Below are 21,777 nucleotides of genomic sequence, written 5' to 3' on the forward strand. Positions count from 1 at the left end.
TGTTTTATATTTTGATAAGAGTTTGGGTTACAAGGTTTACACATTTGTCAAAACTCATTAGAGGATGACTTTTTTTTATTTCACTGCATACATTGTACTTTAAAACTACAGACAAATATCAAACTCCAGTTAATGCTATACACACTGAAATACAGGTAGTCATTGTCACTAGGACTGTTTTCAAATCTCCTCGTTCACTTTTGAGATTAGTCATGGCTAGGTGATCGCTTCAATAAATTATGAATAAAAGTTGTTTCATTTCCTAGAACTTTTAGGAGCCTGTGTATAACTCTCTTGCCCCCGTGATCATGGAAGAGCATGTGAGATGGAGCCTTTATCTCTGAGTGACTACAAGGAGCAGAGCCCCCCACCAACTCCTGTGGAATATGGCGGTGGCCAAGAAATAAAGCTTTGTTATATTAAGTCCATATAGGAATTACTTCACCATAACCTTGCCGACCCCAACTGACCCAGGAGCCTTGAATAAAGCAGACAAAGAATCCAAAAGGAAAGAATAAGATAAGGGGCGCCTGGGTGGCTCAGTTGGTTAAGCATCTGCCTTTGGCTCAGTCATGATCCCCGGGTCTTAGGATAAAGTGTGCATCAGGCTTCCTGCTCAGTGGGAAGTCTGCTTCTCTCTTTTCCTCTGCCCCTCCCCCTGCTCATACTCTCTCTCTCTCCCTCTTTCTCTCTCAAACAAATAAGTAAAATCCTAAAAAAAAAAAAAACAACAAAAAACCACATACACACACACACACAAAGGAGTAGTTTTTCTTTTTGGAGGGGTGGGGGTTGGATTAGACAAACTAATTCTACAGAATATTGAATTATAAGAGACATCTAAATCCAAATCTCTCCCCATACTCTCTAAAACTCAACAAGAAAAGGAAATAGAAGCACCCATAACCCATGCCTACAGCATAACTAGGAGTCAGAATATTGTAAGCATTAATGCATATGTAATTAGGAAATAATACCTAAATCCATCAAAGTTACAAATTTCTTTCTTTTTTTTTTTTTTTTTTTACAAATTTCTGTAACCAATAAGTAAAAAACAAACAATGTAACAACAACTGAAAAAGTGAGTAAATGATATGAACAGGCAATTCAGAGAAAATAACACTTGGCTGGCCAATAGCATACAGAAAGGTAATATATATTCCCTAATAATCAGGGGAAATAATTAAAGTGACAAGCATATACTATTACAGGCCCAACACTGTGACAAAAAGAAATGTAAATGCTGACAGTTCCGAGCATAAACAGAGCTGTTGAACAAGAGAGTGAAAACTGCTAGAGAAAATGTGTATCAGTGCAACCACTTTACAGAGCAATGTGGCAATGTGCGATTAAGTGAGACGTGCCCCACTAATCCCATTTTCAGGGCTATACTCTAGAAAAGTTCTTAAATTTGTACAAGGAAATATGGGTCAAAATATTAGTTGTCATATCATTTGTAGTAGTGAAAGGTGAAAACCGATATGATCACAAAGTTTAGACAACCAAATCAGGCACATTCAAAAGATGAAATACTAAACGACTGAAACTAAAATCAAAATATTGAAATAAATTACTGAGGGGCACCTGGGTGGCTCAGTGGTTGAGTGCCTGCCTTCAGCCCAGGGCGTGATCCTGGGGTCCTGGGATCGAGTCCTGCATCAGGCTCCCTGCAGGGACCCTGCTTCTCCCTCTGCCTGTGTCTCTGCCTTTCTCTGTGTGTCTTTCATGAATAAATAAATAAAATCTTAAAAAAAAAAAAGAAATTACTGAAATGGCAAGTCTTGTCATGATTAAACTCTAAAAATACGATGTTCAGTAAAATGAGAAAGTTGCAGATGAATAAGCACACTGTGATACCACTTATGTGAACATTTTAAAATTCATAATAATACATGTGTTACATATAAAAATTCATGTATAGTAAATGTATGATAACCAAAACAGGAAGGATAGACACCGAATATAGTTATCTCTGGGGGAAAGGAGGGCTATGAGACAGAAGGGTGTGTACAGGGGGCTCTCGCTATATTAATAATGTTTTATTTCTTTAAAAAGTAACGAAGCAGGGCACCTTGATGGTTTGGTGGTTGAGTGTCTGCCTTCGGCTCAGGGCGTGATCCTGGAGACCCGGGATCGGGTCCCACATCGGGCTCCCCACAGGGATCCTGCTTCTCCCTCTGCCTGTGTCTCTGCCTCTCTCTGTGTATCTCCCATGAATAAATGATCTAAAAAAAAATAATGAAGCAAATTCGGCAAATTAAAATTTAGCAAAGCTTGGTGGCAGGCGTAGAAATTTTACTATCAACTAGAGGTTTAGACTTCATCAATGCTTAAAATGTTTTATAAGCCTTGTATTTTCAAGATGAAAAAAAGTCAGTCTCCTGGCAGTCTGGGGGATATTTGGGAAAGGAGGAGTCTGGAGACAGGGGACAAGTACAGGAGAGAGCTAACGAAGAAGTGAAGTACGCGGGGGCAGGAGGGATGGAGAGAGGCTCCCAGATTGAAGACATGGTTAAGAATGCGACGAGGTCAGAGTTGGCTCTTTTGAATTGGAGGTGCCAGGGAAGTGTTCCAGGGGCAAGTGGGTGGGTGGGTGGCTGGAATTCAAAGTTCACAGGAAAGGTTCCTGTGCTAGAGCTGCAGAATCAGGGGTCATCATAAAAGTGAGAGTGAGGCCATGGACGTTCCAGACCTTTGGCAAGATGTGTACAATATTCCAGCAGGGTTGAGCATTTTCTCGTTGACAAGAGCAGTTCCTGATTCTGTGAGGGACATCAGCAGTGCAGAGGTGTCAAGTGTCATATTCCAGGTCATTTACGTGACCTCTTCTGTGCCTCAGACCTTTTCCTGGTCTGAGAGAAGACACGACATCCCTAAGAGAAGCATCCTCCCAATCCCACACAGAACCTGCTGCGCGGCTGCGTCGACTTCTGTGCTCCCCCCAGGCAGGTCCAGGCCAAGGGGCAGCTCTGAAAGCAGCTCAATTTGTAGCTAGTCCAGAGAGCAAGTAGTAGCCGGGCTGGAATCTGGAAGCACCAGGGCCAGCCTCACGAGCCATAGGTGCAGTTGCACAAAACCCCACTCTCAGAAGTGCTGCAGTGCGTCAAAAGCTCCGCGGTTGCCACCTCTGGTTCTCAAAAATTTCATCTTTGAACTTGTGTTTTGTAAGTGAAGTTCAACGAGCCAATAGAGTAGAGGAGATGCATGTGCGCGTGTCCACACTACCTTGCCAGTCATTTACACGTAGGACCGGTAGTTGCTGTGTAGTTTCCAAAGCAAATTTAACTTGTGCTAGCTTTGGGTCTTGCTGAACTCTCACACATCATGAATCTGTGCTCTTTTTTTTTTAAAGATTTTATTTATATATTCAGGAGAGACACAGAGAGAGAGGCAGGCTCCCTGCGGGGAGCCCAATGTGGGACTCCATCCCAGGACCCCAGGATCATAAACTGAGCCAAAGGCAGACGCTCAACCACTGAGCCACCCAGGTGCCCCTGTGCTCATTCTATAGCAATTTATTTCAGACTAAGTAAGTGGGGACCCTGACAGCTCCAAGAAGTCATGCTTTTCATTTGAACCAGAGCTTCTGGGCTCACTTCAGTAGCACATATACTAAAATTGAACCAGAACTTGCTTCCAATGAAGAAAGCAAGCAATAGTATTCTAAGAAACACAAATATCCAAAGAACTCTATTATATTCTTTCTTATTCATACCACTTGGCTAAAAATATGATAAATTGATGACATAAAAGAAAAGGGAAAGAGAGGACAAGCCCTGGACTCCTTTCCTTTTAGTTCTTCCTCACTCATCAGAAAGCCAAAGGGAGAGTGTCGGTAGGATGTGTGGGTGACAAGAAGTGAATCAAACAGTTTTGTGATTTCAATTGTTCAGGCAAGAATGAAATGCACATGTACGTATGATCTGTGAAATACTGGGGATTCCACATATGAGTTAAATACTTATTAAAATTGGCACTGCACAATATAAAGATGAATGGTGAAATTCAAATTTTTAATTTTACTGAAAATGATTATCTCTATTGTGTCTTTTAAGTTATGAAGTAGTTTTAAAAGGAAAAGCTTTATACTAATACGTACTTTTAACAGCAATATTTTTCTGGCTTTTTTTTTTTTAATGAGAAGCCTGCATTTTCATGTTGTTCTAAGCCTCACAAATCATGCAGTTCCTTATCTATCCAATTGCAACAAAAGCTTGTTCCCTATTCATTTACCAACCTAAAGCTTTTTTAAAAAATCCTCCCACAATTACTGAGGAACTGAAAAGGGTAGAAACAGCCAAGGGAGATAGGTAAGGATTAGAACAGAAACTAATGCTGAAATGCTAAAGTAATCAACTTGTTTTAAAGCCTAAGTAGGTTAAATGCCTTTACATTTTAGGATTATTCTAACCATGATGTGAACGGACCCTTTGATCTCTTACCCACCACGTTGTAGAAAAGGAAACAAAATCCTCACGATGCTTCTGTTTCTGCACATTGGGACACTCCACCTCACCGTCTATCTCTCCCTCCCTGTCCTGCTGCATGCATTTTGTAGGGAATACCAGAGCCAACCTTCACTCCCAGGCCTAAAACTCTAACATCTAGTCCATTAAATGCTCTGTGTCCCAGTTAAACCTTCCTGGTCCTTTTCAGAGAAGAAAGTTCACTCTCTCTGTTTGTTCTCCTGTCCTTTTCTCCCCTCTGAGGGAGCAGGATTCTTCTCAGGGACGCCCACCCTACCCACAAACTTTGCAGCTGGAAGAAAGGGACTAACTCCCCAGGAAACAATCACAAGGACCTAATGCCATGTCCTACGAGTCCTGTCTAGAAAGTGCTCTAGCTGTACTCTAACAGGTGCAGGGCATGCTTCCCTTCACACCTGAGACAAACTTGGGACTGTCTCTGGGCAGCCTGAGTGATGAATGAGTCTGTTCCACCCAGACAAGGGTTTGAAAGATGTCCAGTAAAGATTGGTGATAAAATTTACGGTCCCACTGTAACACACCCTGCCCCGAATCAGGACTGATCCTCTCACCTGGGAGCCCCAGGTCAAGCGGAGAGGAAGAAAACTGGCCTCCCTTGAGCTCCAAGATGGCCCTGGTACTTGGATCCCAATTCAACTTCTCAGCCACAAGCGTTCAGAAACTGGATCCTCCAGGCATCGCATGATTGCCCCCTGGTGGATGACGCAATGTAGTAGGTTTTTCATGCTCCACACCTAGGTGGAGTATTTCTCCCAAGTTGGTTATTAATTCAATATATGAATCCTAGTAACTCACCACCCAATATATGTCTTCTCTAGAGCAGGGAAGCATTTTGCCATAGACTTTGGGCAGTGATGATTCTCATTTAGTTGACAGTATTTCTCAATCACCAGCGTTTTCCACCACTGTGTCATTTATTGACATTTCTATTGCCCGCTGAAAGTCCATTTCTCTATCCCTGGCATGCTGCTTCTTGCAAAAAAAAAAAAAAAAAATCCTGGGTAGCAATTATTCAGCCATTTAGCATCTAGGAGATTCAGTCCCTAGTAGGGGAGCTGGTCAGAAACTTCAAATTATAAGAGCAATTCAGTCACTGACCTCCTATTGCCTTCATGGGATGACATCTATTTCTAAGAAATAGGCAGGTGTGGTGTTAGGATAAAAAAAAAAAAAAGTAAAAAATGTTCGAGCATTTTGGCTAAAATCTTTCCCCTACAATTCCTCTTCCCCAGATAGAATTCAACTAGATACTAGAAAATTTGTGTTAAAAAAATTGTATTCCCTTCTCTAATAAGGGGTATCTAGCAAAAACTACTGCACTCTTGTTTTTAATGTAGGGATTTTAGAAATTTTTCATTTAAAAATCAGTACTGAGAAAAAAACTCCATGTATCCAACGTGGTACTTCTTTCCTCGCACACTGGGGTACCCCATTCTAATCCATCTATATTTACCTGTCTAGTCGGTACATTAAGTAAAGAAAATAAATTTTAAAAGATACAAGGATTGGAAAGGAGGATACCGAATTCTATTTATTCATAGATATTAAGATACAAAGTTTTTTGATTATTCAAATTAATAAGAGAATACAGAAAAGTGATGATATAAAATCAATATTCATAATTCAGTTGTATTTATGTACACCAGCAAAAATCAAAAAGTTAGAAAGCATACTTTTTAAGATGAGTCCAATTCCCACAGCAACAAAAAACATTAAGTACCTGGGAATTAATCTAATAAAACATGTTTAAAACGTTTATGGAGAAAATTGTAAAACTTTATGGCAAGCCACTAAAAAATATCTAAAAAAATAGAATATCCTAGTAGGTAGGAAAACTCAAATCTTAGAAATCCCAACTCCTTCTAAATTAATGTATAGATCACATGCATTACACTCAAATTTCCCTAAGAATTTTTCTAAGAATTTTACAAATATTAAAATTCCCATGGAAAAGCTAAAGCCAAGGATTGACATGATGTTCCAAGGGAGGGGGAGGAGGGAGGAAGGAGGAAGGAGGAGAAGACTTGTTTTATTAAGATTTATTACACAGCCAGAGGATGATCGGCAAATTGGCAATGGAACAGAGAAGAGAGCTCAGAAACAGACCTATAATATATTTGGAACTGAAGTGACAGACTTAGCATTGCAGATGGTTGGGAAGAGAATAAACCATTCAGTAAATGGTACTGGAATGATGAGATTCATTTTAAAATAAAAGAAATTTTCTATCTCACAGTGCACACAAAAACCTATTAAAATGAATTAAAGGCTTGAATGTGAAAGGTAATTAAACTAGACATGGAGGAAATATTATTCTTGGTTTGGGGCTAGATGATGATTTTAATCCAAAGAGCAGCTCTCAGTCCAAAATCTCAGATAAGACCTTGTAAACTGTAGTACAAGTAAATCAAGAAGACCAATGAAAAGCAGCCATGATGCAATAGTCTTGTCCAAATAACTAGTGAGCAAGTAAATAGAAATCAAGTTTAGGAATTCTTCATTAAGCCTGTAAGAATTATCCCAAGGTAGAGAGGTAGTCCTGGGGGCATACAGTCTCAGACATCTTACAACTTCTAATCAAAATGTTTCCTTTATCGTTAAAGAGTAACCCTCGTTACCAGATTGTTCTCACCACACACACAAAAATGGTAACCATGTGAGGTAATGACGTTGCTGGGATCTCGGACCCTGAGGCCTCACCCCATCCTGTCCAAATGATGTCACTGGAGGCGCTTGGTCTCACCAGGAGAAAGAATTCAAGGATAGACACAACACAGTGGATGAGCAGTAGCAGCCGGAAAGTTTATTAAAAAGTACCGTCCTGAGATGGAGAGCAGGTGAGCTCAAAGGAGAGCTGTGCCCACCAGGGCCTGCGCCTCTGTCTTTTATTAACTTCGTTAACAATCATTAACAAAGGAGTGGAACGTTCATTACTTGAGGCAGGAGTTCTTGGAAGCAGGTAGCCTCTTCCAGGGATGTAGGTTAACCTGCCTTTTCTTCCTTATTGGGTCCGGGTTTTCCTCTCCAGGCACCCTCAGGGAGAAGATTTGAAAGTGTTAATGTGGTATAATGAAAGAATAGTGTGAACTCCAGCCTACCCTGTGGGCCCTCTTCGGCCTGTCCGGTTCCGTCCAGTTTCTTGTGGTTTAGTTTCTTGGGGACCCGCCTCAGACTCCCTCCTGGCTGGCCTCCAGGCATCCTGTTAGAACCTAACTAACTGCCTACTCTAGCGATACATGCATTAATTACCTTGACTGTGGTGATCGGTTCACAATGTACACGAATATTAAGTCCTCACAGTGCACACCTTAAAGAAAATTATGTTATGCAACCAAATAAACAAGTACCTAAATAAAATTGCTTTTTAGAAAACAAATAACCCTTTTTGTGCCCCCCCCACCAAAGCCTTTGTTCTTAAAGTCTACTTAGTGTGATATTAACCTTACTCCGGTCATTGAAATTAGATGTCTCTTCCTGGTTTACTTTCATCTTCCATGTTTTACTTTGTCTTAGAAATACTTTGTCTTAGAGAAGCAAATTGCTAAAAGTTAAAACCAAGTAAGGATCTCTATTTTTTGAAGGCATGTTTTACATTTGTTGCCTTAATAGATGAACTTATTTCTGCCATCTTATGTTTTCTGTTAATCATGTGTTTTCTTTGCATCTTTCTATTGAATTGATGACATTTTATTTCTATTTTTTACTTCACTGGCTGAGAAGGAATACATTTTATGTCTATGCCTTTTGTTTTTGTTTCATTTTATTTTGCTTTTTTGGTTAACATGTTCAAGGCCTCTGTCTTCCTTCCATATGGTACAAGGACCTTGGATAACTGTGATACTGACCACTTCCCTTTTCCTTATTGTTATCTGGGATTTTAGCCCAAGTGATTCATTTTATTATTATTTTTTTTAGTTGAAGATCCTTTAGACTTACTGCTGTAATTGCTAACTATTGCTTCTTCACTCCATCCTTTTGGGTTTCATTTCTTTCTTCCTGAAATACACTTTCTATGTGTTTATTTATCTTGATTGATACTTTAGCTGAGTACAGAGTTCTAGGTTGGCTGAAAATTTTACTAAAAACTGAAAATATTGTTCCAACTTCTTCTAGCATCTTTTGATGAGAAGACATCTGTCAAATTTTTATCCCTTTACATGTAATCTGGATTTTCTCTGAGGTCAATTTTCTCTTCATATTCTATAGTTTCACCACATGTCTAGATTAATTTGTTCTGTTTACTCTGGTCACAGCTTTGGTTTCTTCAACTGTGAGTTCATGTGTTTTTATCATGTCAGGAAAATTCTCACTATTCAATGTGTTGTGCCTTTTAAATTCTATTCTCCATTTCTCTTACTTTCCATTTAGTGTTTTTCTTCCATTGTGCTGCATTTGAATATTTTCCTTGTTTTTCATCTCCAGATAACTATTATCTCTTCACTTGTGTCTAATCTGCTGTTTATATTTTGAGTTTTTTCATTTGTGTGAGTATATTTTTAATTTCTAAGCATCCTTCTTGGTTCTTTTTTTTTTTAAAAAAAAAGATTATATTTATTTATTTTTGAGAGAGAAAGAGAGAAAACATGGGAGAGGGGCAGAAGGAGAAGCAGATTCCCCTACTGAGCCAGGAGCCAGACATGGGGCTTGATCCCAGAACACCTAGATCACAACCTGAGCTGAGGGCAGACACTCAACCGATTAGGCCACCCAGGTACCCCCTTCTTGGTTCCTTAAAAAAATCAATCTCTTCTCTTTGTATGTATATCTTGTTATGATATACATTTTCATAATAATTCCAATTCCCTTTTTTTAAAAAATCTTTTTTTTTTTTTTTTTAACGAGAGAGAGAGCAAAGGGGGAAGGGCAAAGGGAGAGGGAGGAAAGGGAATCCCAAGCAGACTCTCTACACCCAGTGGGGAGCCCAACGTGAGGCTCAGTCTCTCAACCCTGAGAACATAACCTGAGCTGAAGTCAACGGTCAGTTGGTTAACTGCCTGAGCCACCCAGGCAGCCCTAAAAAGTCTTTTAAACAATTTGAACAATCCTGTTCTAATTTTTTTCATGTTTTATTATCTGCAATTCTCAAGGTAGTAATTATTTTGTTTGTCCCATTTGTTCATGTTTACTCAACTGATTTTGTTGAGTGTGTGTGTGTGATGTATATTTTTTATTGTGAGCTCATATCTAGAAAAAATATTTATTATTATTATTATTATTATTATTACTATTGAGTTTCTTTTATGGTGAAAGTGTCTCAGCTGGTGAGTCCTGAATCATGAAGTATACAAATTTATATCCCATGTCTGAGTGTAGTGCTAGGTTAGAATTATAATTCCTAATGTATGCCTTTTCTTTCCAACATAAGGCACAGGACAAGTAAACACACCTTTGCTATCTCTCCTCAGTCAATAAGCAGGATTAACAAAGGGGGCAGTTCATATAAGGTCCAGCCTTTGTTCAGTGATTTCAGTTCATTTTCTATATCTTCTCAAGATTTAGATGACTTTTCCTATTCTAGCAGAGCATTAGATCTCAGCTGGCAGCCCCAGTTTGACTTCAGTCTTTGCTCATTGCTTTAGCTTTGATTTTTCTCTTCATGTCTGGCACCTGAGATTTCCTTTCTTATTTTGAACTTCATTAGATATTCACAATTTCTTAAGTGTATTTTTTATCCAACATTTTTATGTGTTATATTATGGAGTCTATGCAAACTTAGTCCACAATATTGGTAGAAGTTTCATCAATAAATTCTTTTTTTTTTTACATTTTAATTATTCAGTCTAATGGGTACTGCTAGTTTATATTTAATTCTTCTTATAAAATAATTAATGCATTAAAAAGACTAATTAAGCAAAAACATATGTGCCCACTATTCATCTTAAGAAAAAAGTATTTAGCAAAGACCTCAGGCAAAGGCAAAAAAAAGCTAAGATAAACAAACAGGACTACATCAAACTAAAAAGCTTTTGTACAATGAAGGAAACATTCAACAAAATGAAAAGGCAACTTACTGAATCAGAGAAGGTATTTGCAAATCATACATCCAAAAAGTGGTCAATATCTGAAGTACCTAAAGACTTACGCAACTTAATGCCAAAAAAAAGAAATAACTGGATTCAAAAATGGACTAAGAATTCCTATTTTTTCAAAGAAGACATACAGATGGCAAACAGGTACTTGAAAAGATACTCAATATCACTAATCATCAGGGAAGTGCAAATCAGAACCACAATAAGGTATTACTTCACAGTTGGCTATTACCAAAAAGTCAAAACATAACAAGTCTTGTTGAGTATGCGGAGATAAGGAAATCCTCATATGTTGTTGATGGGAATGTAAGTTGGCACAGCCACTATGCAAAACAGTATGGAGTTTCCTCCAAAAATTAAAAATAGAGGAGCACCTGTGTGACTCAGTTGGGTAAGCATCTGACTCTTGGTTTTGGCTCAGGTCATGATTTTGTAGTCATGGGTTCAAGCCCTGTGTCAGGCTCCATGCCGAGTAAATAAATAAAATCTCTTTAAAAAAATTAAGAATAGAAATATCATGCAGCACAAGAAAAACACTAAATGGAAAGTAAGAGAAATGGAGAATAGAATTTAAAAAGCACAACACATTAAATAGAATTTTCCTGAAATGATAATATATATAATGTTTCAGCCATAAAAAAGAATGAAATATATATAATATTCATTGATATATATCAAATAAAATATATATCACGTATTCTTTATCCATTCATCTAGAGATGGACACTTAGGTTGTTTCCATATCTTGGCTATTGTAAATAATGTTGCAATGAACATAGGGGTGCACATATCTTTTTGGATTGGTGTTTCATTTTCTTCAGATAGTGAAATTACTGGATTGCATGATATTTCTATTCTTAATTTTTTAAAAGAGAGGGTACTATGCTAAGTAAAATGAGATAGAGAAAGATAAATACCGTATGATTTCAGTTATATGTGGAATCTATAAAGCAAAACAAGTGAACAAACGAAACAGAAACAGACTCATAGGTACAGGTAACAAACTAATGGTTACCAGAAAAGAAGGACTAAGGAGGAAGAGGGCACAGAATAGGTAAAGGGATTACGAGGGACAAATTTCCATTTATAAAATAAATAAGTCACAGATTTGCATGTACAACATAGGGAATATGGTCAATAATATTATAATAACTTTACAGTGGCAGTAATTAGACTTAGAGGGATCATTTGTAAATGTATAAAAATATCTAATCACTATGATGTACACCTGAAAGATAATGTGTATCACTTATACTTCAATAAAAAATAATAAGTTATATACACTAGGAGTATATGAGCAACTTTTTACTTATGGAATGAATTTAAAGTGAATAAAATTGAGGTCAGCCCTACTGGAACCTGATGAGCAGAAAGGGCACCTCTTATCATAGACAGCTCCTTTGCACAGTCTGGGTCTATTTCTTCTAGAAAATAACTATAGGCTATGGACTACAATAAATTATCTTTCTGGTCTATAATTTTTTAAAGATAAATTATAAATCAATAACCTCATCTGCCTCTGTAAGAGTTTCCAAGTTATTAAAAAAAAATTAAAAAAAAAGAGTTTCCAAGTTAAAACCACAGATACATAAAACATCTAATGGACACTTCCATATATTTGTGACAGTCAACTGAAATGATAGATAGTAAATGGCGAAACATTAACTATTTTAAATATAATATCCCAGAGATTCTTTAAAAATTTATTTAATATATATCTCTATGGAACTTCAAAAAATTGTTGTTCATTATTATAAAAAAGAAGAGAGAAGAATTTTTTTCTTCAGCTGATAGTTAAGGATATGCCCTTCCTAATTTACTACAGAGAATGCATTTATGAAGGTCAAGCTAATATATTCATGGAATATGAGGCATGTAGCCACCTAAATTCATGGCTAAATCTCTCAATTGGTGGAATAAATTGCTGACAACAGAAACGTTTGTATTGGCCAAGCACTATGGTTTGATTAAGTTTGCTCATTTATTTTATAAATCTGTTGTAAAGCCATTAGAAGAGTTTTATTACTCAAATTATGAGGCTGAGTCAGAGTGGCCTTTTAAATCTATAAATTAATCAGAACTTTATTTCCAGAGCACTGAAAATATTCACCTCTTTCTTTCAATGAATATATTTTCCCACTCTATTACAAATAAATTGTGATTTAGTTCACAATTTCTGCAGTCGGCCATTATTCATAGGCATGCCTCTTGAATAGATCAGTAAATGTGTAAATTTCCTTCACTGTCCATTTCTGGGTAGATGAGAGAAACATCTTCTAGGAGAAATTAACCTCAATCAAAACACTGTCTACAGTCAACATATGGTCTCAACACATGTCCAAGAAAGGATAGCCAATCTTTACAACACAAAATTCATTTTGTTTTCTTTACAACTTCAACATAGGAGGTGCTCAGCTCAGCATTTTTGCCTTTCCCTATTTTTTTTTTGCCATTACTTTGTTCATTCTACTACTTTGTCATTACTTTCTTTATGTCCTTTCTATAAGTTCATTTACTAGTTTACCCTTATTAAGATTTTTTTCCATGTCTAATCCTCTTATGCCAAATTGACTTGTACTTTTTTCCAACTTCATTCAAAATCATACTCTGACTGTGTCCCTGTGGTGAGGGCAGGGCTGGCTCCATCACTACCCCTCATCTGGGTCCCAGCATTTAGTTTAGGGATGGATATAAGATCCACGCTGAGTCAACCCCCCAAAGAGTTCTCTTTCTTTCAGGACTTTTTAAACTGATAGGATTTAAGATTAGGGCTGATGGAATCTTAACATCACATAGAAGGAGATTGCCTAAGGACAACGTAGTCACAGAGAAGAGGGCAAACAGAGTGAGACAGATGCTAAAGATTTTTTTTTTAAACACCTAGGTTTAGTTGCAATGATTAATCCCTTAACTTTTTTATTCCTATGAAAGTAATGATTTGTTTGACCAATTTAAATCATGTTTCTTTTGGATGAAAACAAAAGTTCCAATACCTTATTTTGTTTCAAAATATTTTATTTCCATTTGGAAAAAGGCAAGTTATTGCTACCCAAATCCTACAAATACCCCATAGAACAACGATGCATTCACTGGGACACATTAGATTATAAGGAATAGAAACCAATTTCAATCTTGTCTATGTGAGAGGGGACTTTCTCAGTAAAGTTTCAGAGGTGAAGCAAACTTAGGGATGACTGGGTCCCAGAACTCAAACACTGTTTTTACCACTCTTGTTCCTCGTCAATTCTTTGTTTCAGTTTGACATCATTTTCTCTTGCCTCAGATAGTTTTTCTTCATGTGGAGATAATGTGACTACTGGCAGTTCCATAAACTGCATCCAGATCAAGTTTCTGTAATCTTTAGAAGGAAGGCTATCTTTCCTCCAGCTCCCTATCTAATTATCCCTTCTTGTGTCATTTCTATGCCTGAAAAAGAAAAAAAATCACATGGCAAATGCATAAGATCTGTAATTCACCACCCTCAAGTTACCTGCTCACCTCCATGGTCAGGAGGAAGCCTCTTACGATTGGTGAACCCAATAAAACCACATGAAATTGGGGCAGATGGAAAGAGTGGGGAAGCAGTTTCCAAATGGAAAACAAAAGAAGTAAAGTGTTATTTAAAGACCCAGGGTTTACCACCCATGTTTATCTCTTCTCCCACCCAAGACCCCACTAAGATATAAAAATAAACTGATCAAAATCACAAGAATGGGGGAAATATTAGTGGATCAAAGAGCTCAATGCAATTTTGGAAGGCAAAAACAAATGAAGAAGTGGACACTGATGATCTGGTTGGGGAAAGTCAAAGTCTAAAGAGTGAGCGGGAAGTGATAATATCTGGAAGGACTCAAAATTAGCTGGTATGAATAAGGGTGGGGATAATGTGAAAAACTATGAAAGAAGATAAGAGTTGAAGTCAATATACAGAGTGGTCAATCTCCCGATTGCTCACAAGCAGAATTCCAGAAATCTTTCACCCCCACATAGTCAACCCTAAAAATACTCAATCTGGAGCCTAAAGGTTATTTCTCTACAGAATGTAGATGAAAAACACTTGACTCATGACAGTCAGAGTGGTAGAGGTAGGGATAGGATATGAAGCTGATAATATGGAATTCATTGACAGGTTGTATAAGGATTTCTCAACTCCCCTTCCCATTACGTGTTTATACAGAACACTGGCAATTTAAATACCTGGTCCCAAGACGGAGATTAGGGGTTTCTATGAGAGACTATATACATAGACCCAAAGAACAGGCACTTGAAGGTTAAGAGGGGTGGATCTCTACCCAAACCCAGTAAAATAAACATTTTTTAGAATGTTTTAATCAGATTTTGTAAGTGCCTCATGCTTAAATATAAAGGGACACTATAACATTACAAATTAAGACGTCTCCAAAATGTAAAATACATATATATTTTAAAACAAACATTAAAAAAAATCATATAAGGAAAACAGTGTGCAGGGAAAAAAAAAGAGAACTTTGAAAAAGAAAACAAAACTGATAATTAGAATCCTCAAAAAGATAAGAAACAATATATGCATAAGCAAGGAAAGAATTCTATAAAAAAGAAAGCGAAAGAATATTGGAAATTAAAAATACTCAAATTCGGGGCACCTGGGTGGCTCAGTCAGTTAAGGGACTGCCTTCAGCTCAGATCATCATGATCTCAAAGTCCTGGGATGGAGCCCTATCCCTAGCCCCTGTCTGGCCCCCTGCTCAGTGGGGAATCTGCTTTTCCCTCTCTTTCTGTCCGTCCTCCTCTTGTGTACATGCACTCTCTCTCAAATAAATAAATAAAAAAAATCTTTTTTTAAATAGTCAAATTCAAATGTCAAAATTCAAAGCAGCAGGAGACAGTTATTGAAAACTCTCATATTTAAACAAAAAAATAAAAAGGCAGAAAACATTAAAAAAAAATCAAGTCTAGAGATTCAAGCTGGGAAGCCCAATATCTAATCAAGATGAATTCTAGAAAGAGAGATTAGAGGAAATTATGGAAAAGAGGACAGCCCAGGTTGCTCAGCGGTTTAGTGCCTACCTTCAGCCCAGTGCGTGATTCTGGAGACCTGAGATCAAGTCCCACGTCGGGCTCCCTGCATGGAGCCTGCTCCTCCCTCTGCCTTGTGTCTCTGCCTCTCTCTTTCATGAATAAATAAATTAAAAATCTTTTAAAAAATATGGAAGAGAAATAGTCAAAGAAACAATATGAGTGTATTTCCCAAAATGAAAGTACAAGTCTCCAGACTGAAAGAGTCCACCAAATGCATGACATATTAAATGGAAAAAGACTCACAATAATGCATCTTTAGGAAAGATACTAAAAATTTCAAATGTAAAAACCTTAGGCCACATAAAACAGATTGGGGCTGAGAATGGTATTGACTTCTCAAGAAATGATATTGTAAGTCCAAAAGACAGTGGAACAACTTCAAAATGATGAAGCAAAATAATTTTCAGTCTCAACTCATCATTCAAAGAGGAGCACAGAATAAAGACATATTCGGATACAAAGAGGATAAGATACTTCACTTCCTGTGCAATCTTTCGAAAGGAGCCACTGAAGAATGGGCTCCAGCAAAATCAGGGAGTAAAATGAAAAAGAAGAAAATATGAAATGTGAGAGGAAATGGAGTCAATCCAATAAAGTGTCAAAGAGGATTCCCAGGTAATGGGCCATGCAGCCTCTGTTGGAGAGAATAAGAGACTTCAATCATGTTTTCCAGAAAAAGCTATTCAGTAGTTCAGTTGATTTTATGGAGTACTTTGGTTGAGGACAGCATTGAGGGTATATGAATAGCAAGTGTTACAAGTGAGAAACAATAACAAAAAAAATTGCTGCAGAAAAGAGAAATGAGTCATGGTATATTTACAGTAAACAGTATTTACAAGGTTATAATGATCTCACACTACGTTGATTTAATTAAAGCAGTAGCATGGAATAGGAGATGAGTAAGAGGACGGGCAAGGTAGCCAGCATCTGTCATAACAGGATGCCTAAAATTAATAACGTGAAGAAATAGTACAAGTTTATCATTTAGAAATACAGACTTAAGAATAGAAGAAACGGGGGCATCTGGCTGGCTCAGTCGGAAGATCTCAGGGTTGTGAGTTCAAGCCCCACATTGGGTGCAGAGATTATTTAAGTAAATAAACTTAAAAAAAAAAAAAGAATAGAAACAGTTTAACAAGTCAAGAGATTGTATTTGAGCAGCAAGAAATAAAGATTGGTCAGAGACTTCTTTTTAATGTTAAGCTTATTGGTACTTCTGGATTTTCAATCATCTGCATATATTATCAATTTTTGACTTCCTAAGTAAATTTTAAAAGCAACAAAATTTAAAAACAAAGTGATATCCAAATCTTTTGATATCTACCTCACTAACCTGGGTTTTATTTATTTATGAGAGCTTTGAAGACAAGCCATGTTGATAGACTCCTTTGGTTTGTGTCTATACAGACAAAAATTCTAAATATTTAAAGACAAATGCTTTTCTTGATTCCATCAATGTAACCTACTTGGTGTATGAATAGCTGATGTCCCAATTTTGTCTCATCCTCTGCTGTATTTCCAGGATGGGATTCGGATGTGAGAGACTTGTACGGTTGCTTGCTCGGTTAGCAAAGCACTTGGTCACCCCACAGTTAAGAGGCTCCTGAGAATTTGTCAGCACCTTGAAGCCTTGTGGGTTTTTAGACACACGAATCCCAAATTTAAGAAATTGTCAAAGTAATCTCCAATAGACCAAGAATTTAGGTCAGAAAATCCTCCAATCCTTCATACAGGAAAAGCTGTAAATCCTTAGATTCCTTTGGAGAGTCTGAAGAGAGATGACGGGTTTAAATCTGTGAATTACATGGCAAAATTAGATTAGCTTGGCAAATTCCTACCATGATGCTATATTCCTAAGGAGAGCAAGTTCACACATGCTCCATTATATCCCCGAGAAAACATAAAATTGCGGATTCCTTTCCACTATCCTGGTCTCTTCTACCTCCCAATCCCTGGAATTCTCTGCAGAAATATTCATTGCCTTCTGAATGGAATGACCAGACTGAAAGGATTTCACCAAAAACTTTCTAAGATCAAAACTTTTCATCTTATCTTCAACTCCGCAGCTCTTTCTGGCTATGCCAACCCAGTTACTCTCAAAAAGGAACCTTCAATTCAACACTGATTTTATTTATTTTTATCTAAAGTGATTGACTTTTTTTCCCTTCAACTTAATTGACTTTTTATTTGATTAAGGTAAATAAATCAACTGATTGATTTGGTTCCGCACTTACCTGATCTCTGTAATAAACAAGTAAGACCTTAACATAATCATTTTTTATAAGCTTTGCTAGAGTCAAAATTTTAGCCTTAAGCATTCTACAATAATTGTATTTAATAGACTATTATTCTATTGAGTTTCTATGTTATGTTTTGCAAATAAAGGATCAGTTTTGAGTATTCCAGTTAAATTATTTAAGCTTTCCCGGTTTTAGATATGTATAGTTTTTAAAAATTATATAATTTGGGCAGCCTGGTGGCTCAGTGGTTTAGCGCTGAGTTCAGCCCAGGGCTTGATCCTGGAGACCTGGGATCGAATCCCACGTCGGGCTCCCTGCGTGGAGCCTGCTTCTCCCTCTGCCTGGGTCTCTGCCTCTCTTTCTCTCTCTCTCTCCCTCTCTCTCTATCTCTCATGAATAAATAAATAAAATCTTTTTAAAAATTATATAATATGTGTATATAAACTTCTCTTGTCATGAAAGAAATAGTATTAAACTGGCAATGCCATGAACATACATCTCTACTTTCATCTGCTCAAGAACTTGAAGTAGGTGGATTGCTGAAGAAAAGAGGTATTTTTAATATATAATAATGTATGTTTATCCTTCAAGTCTCAATTCAAATGCTTCCTTTATTCTGAAACCTCCAATGCCTGGCAAATTTCATGGGTTGCAGGGACAGAAATGGATTGTGGCTGAGATATGGAAACAGAAGACATATTGGAAGGATACTGGATGCCTTCAGGAGGACCTGAAGATTCTCCTTGGGAAGGACCTGAAGATTCTCCTTGGGGAGAACAGAAAGCAGGATAGTTCCAAGGACCTCTCAGCAGGAGCTTTTGGATCCTCTCTCTATTGCCTCGCGATGACTTACGACCAGTAGTTTTCTATCCATGTTCTCATTTCAAATTCCAGTCAGAAATTATACGACTAATTAGGATGGCAGGTAGATCAAGCTCAGTCACTATGAGAACCAGGAAGGGTTCACTCACCCCAATTTGTGTCTCCTGTCATCCTTGACTTAGATGAAGCTTTTCCTCTATTCCAAAGGCACTTTGTGCCAACCCTGTGAGGCCAATGATACTAATAAAGCATGCTAAGGTAGACTTTTGACTTTTTCCGTATTTGAATCCTTAGTATAGTGCACAGTGACCGGTACTTAGTAAGTGGTGAAAACTTATGGTTGTATGAGTTCAACTGTATTTTATTTTCTTTTAATGATAGAAATTATCAAATGCCATAGAGAGAAAGAGAGAGAGAGAGAGAGAGAGACTTCTATAAGTTGTATAAAAGCCACTAGAGGCCCCCTCATGAGAGTGACCAGATGACCTGGTGGTGCTCTCTCTGAGGCTCAAAACCGAGAAGAATCCTTATTACATGGTAAGCAGAAAATCAGTACAGAGGGATCAGTGGTCAGCATGGCACAGGGGCACCTGCCATCTCCCCGTTCATACCTTGCTGTGCCCCAGTGTCTTCTTGGATCACTTACGACTCCTCAACATGAGACCAAGACTGTACATCTCTGAGGAACTTGACAGTCTATTAATCACTGTCTAATAGAGTTAAAGCATACCACCTTCCCTTCACCCCTTAGAGCCCCAAGAGTTATGTCATCCATCCTGTCATTCCTTGGAATACAAAATACTTATTTAGTCCCTTTCTCCAATAATTGTGTATCAGGATAGGTCCATAGCTTAGAAACACAAACCCGTACTTAACTAGGGTTAGGGTTGGGGGCATTAATTGCCATCAGTTTCTTACTGATAAATCATTCCCACCCTTCCATGTACCCATTCCCCCACCCGAAGATCAGTTGAAGGAACTTTCTTGTTAGAGTAAAAAAGACAATTCTTTACCTAGTCAGTAGATTACTCCCACTAAATCTTTAGCACAGCACCCAGTTATGATGCAGATGAGCCAAAATGATAACAGGAAGTAAGTGCTGATTGGTAAGAATTAAAGTGTTTTGGGGTTTTATTTTGGTTGTGTTGCTTCCTCATATCTGTTTCAGTTGTTTCACTTCCTTTTTACAATGAATGTGTATTATGTTATAAATACAACTGAATTTTTTTAAATATTAAAGAATAGAGGGGAAGTAGCAAATAGTAACCTTAGATCCAGATAACCTAGCTCTAATAGTGCTAAAATAATGTTTTTACTTAATAGAGAAGGTATCAAAATATAGTGACTGTCATCTAGAACCCAAATTTTGGTCCCTAGTGCCATTCTCCATTAAAAGAAATGTTTTTTGAAGAAATGACTGATTCCAGGGCTGGGGCAGGACAGGTTCAAGATGAGCCTGGAATATATTGCCAGAAAGTAAAAATGATGAGGTGCATCACACAGACACAGGTGCCAAATTGCGGGGTCAACCTGGGGGTTGGGGGTGGGTGGGGAATAGCTATCAAACAATTAAGTAATGAATTATAAACCATTGAAGAAATAGAAATTTATTAGTTCTTACCAATATAAATGAACAGGGGAAAGGAAAGCTGTTGCATATAGTAGAAAGCAGAATGCCAGCTGGTAAATGCAGGATCCTGGAGTTGAAATCATCATATTAGAATAAAGATTGCATCAGGCAAGAATCATCAATGAATACTAAATCTAGGGAAATTTGAAAAAACAAAAGAAAAAAGAAGACATTTACATGGTTGGTCTTAAAATGTATTCCCACAGACTGCTTATTAATTATAAAGAGTAAAAAGCAGCAATTACCTATCAGAGAAATCCAGAACCTTGAGACAGTGATCAAAATTAACCTCAACTCTGAGAGACAGATGGATATCGTGTGCCTGCATTTGTGATACACAGAGAAGGATGCAACACCATCTAGGAGTAAAGAGTAGCCTGAATCAGAAAATGAGGAAATACCAGTCAACCCCCATTGAGGATGTTCCATTTAGAAAAGGTAGATGGGGGGTGACTATATATTTTTTTAATGTTCATATCATAAAAGACAATGAAAGGATGTGGAAATGCTCCAGGTAACAGAAGGCTAAAGAGACACAGTATAACTAAATGCAATTGCTGATATATGGGATTCTGTTCTGGAGGAGGAAAAAAATGCTATAAAGGACATTATTGAGTCAAGTGACAAAATTGGAATATGGATGCTATATTAGGTAAAAATATTATACCAATGTTAAATTTACTGAAGTTGATAACAGCACCGTGGTTATGTAAAAGGACAACTGCATTCTTCGGAAATTTAGTCTGAAGTATTTGAAGGCAAAGGACACGATATAAGCATCTTACACACACACACACACAAATGAAGTATGTGCACACGTGTGCATGCGCACACACACACACACACACACACAATCCTGCCAAGTGTATATTATCTTGACAACATCTCACAATTTATATCATTGTGTGTATGAGCAGTAACTAACATGCCAAGTGTTTTTGCTATAGTCAGATGATCCCACAGTTTTTCTTTTTTTTTTTTAGTTTATTAATGGGATAATTTACATTGATTTTTGAATGTTAAACCAAACTTTCATTCCAGGGACTAAACCCCACATGGTACTGATGTATTACCCTTTCTATAAATTGGTACATTTCATTTCTAAATATTTCTTTAGAATTTTTATAGCTATGCTGATGAGGGATAATGGTCTATAATTGTTTTCATGTAATGTCTTTGTCTACTTTTGATCTCAGGGCAATTTTACTGAACGAATTGGAAAGTATTGCCTCTTCTTCAATTTTCTGGAAGAGTTTGGGTAGAGTTGGCGTTATATTTTCTCTGAATGTTTGGAAAAATTCACAACAAAACCATCTTGGCCTGAAGTTTTGTTGTTTGGGTTTTTTTGTTTTGTTTTGTTTTGTTTTGTTTTGTTTTATAGGTGAGATTTTAACTGCAAATTCAATTTCTTCAGTAAATTAAAAGCTATTTGTTTGTTTCTTCTTGAATAAGTTTTGGTGGTTTGTACCTTTCAAGGAATTTGTCTATTTCATCTGAGTAGTAGAATTTAT

The 21,777-nt window shown here is 37.2% G+C and overlaps 1 long non-coding RNA gene across 1 annotated transcript; it reads right to left on the minus strand.

The window, feature by feature from the left end:
* Positions 1 to 13,570: 13,570 nt before the first annotated feature.
* Positions 13,571 to 20,630, minus strand: LOC140624360 (uncharacterized). Its single transcript, XR_012023846.1, has 5 exons — positions 20,512 to 20,630; positions 20,258 to 20,400; positions 17,041 to 17,367; positions 15,563 to 15,663; positions 13,571 to 13,942 (listed from the first exon to the last, which is right to left on the minus strand). It is a non-coding gene; the product is annotated as an uncharacterized lncRNA (long non-coding RNA).
* Between the last annotated feature and the right edge of the window lie 1,147 nt (positions 20,631 to 21,777).

This window comes from Canis lupus, chromosome 34 (genome assembly GCF_048164855.1).
Source record: "Canis lupus baileyi chromosome 34, mCanLup2.hap1, whole genome shotgun sequence".
Lineage (NCBI taxonomy): Eukaryota > Metazoa > Chordata > Mammalia > Carnivora > Canidae > Canis > Canis lupus.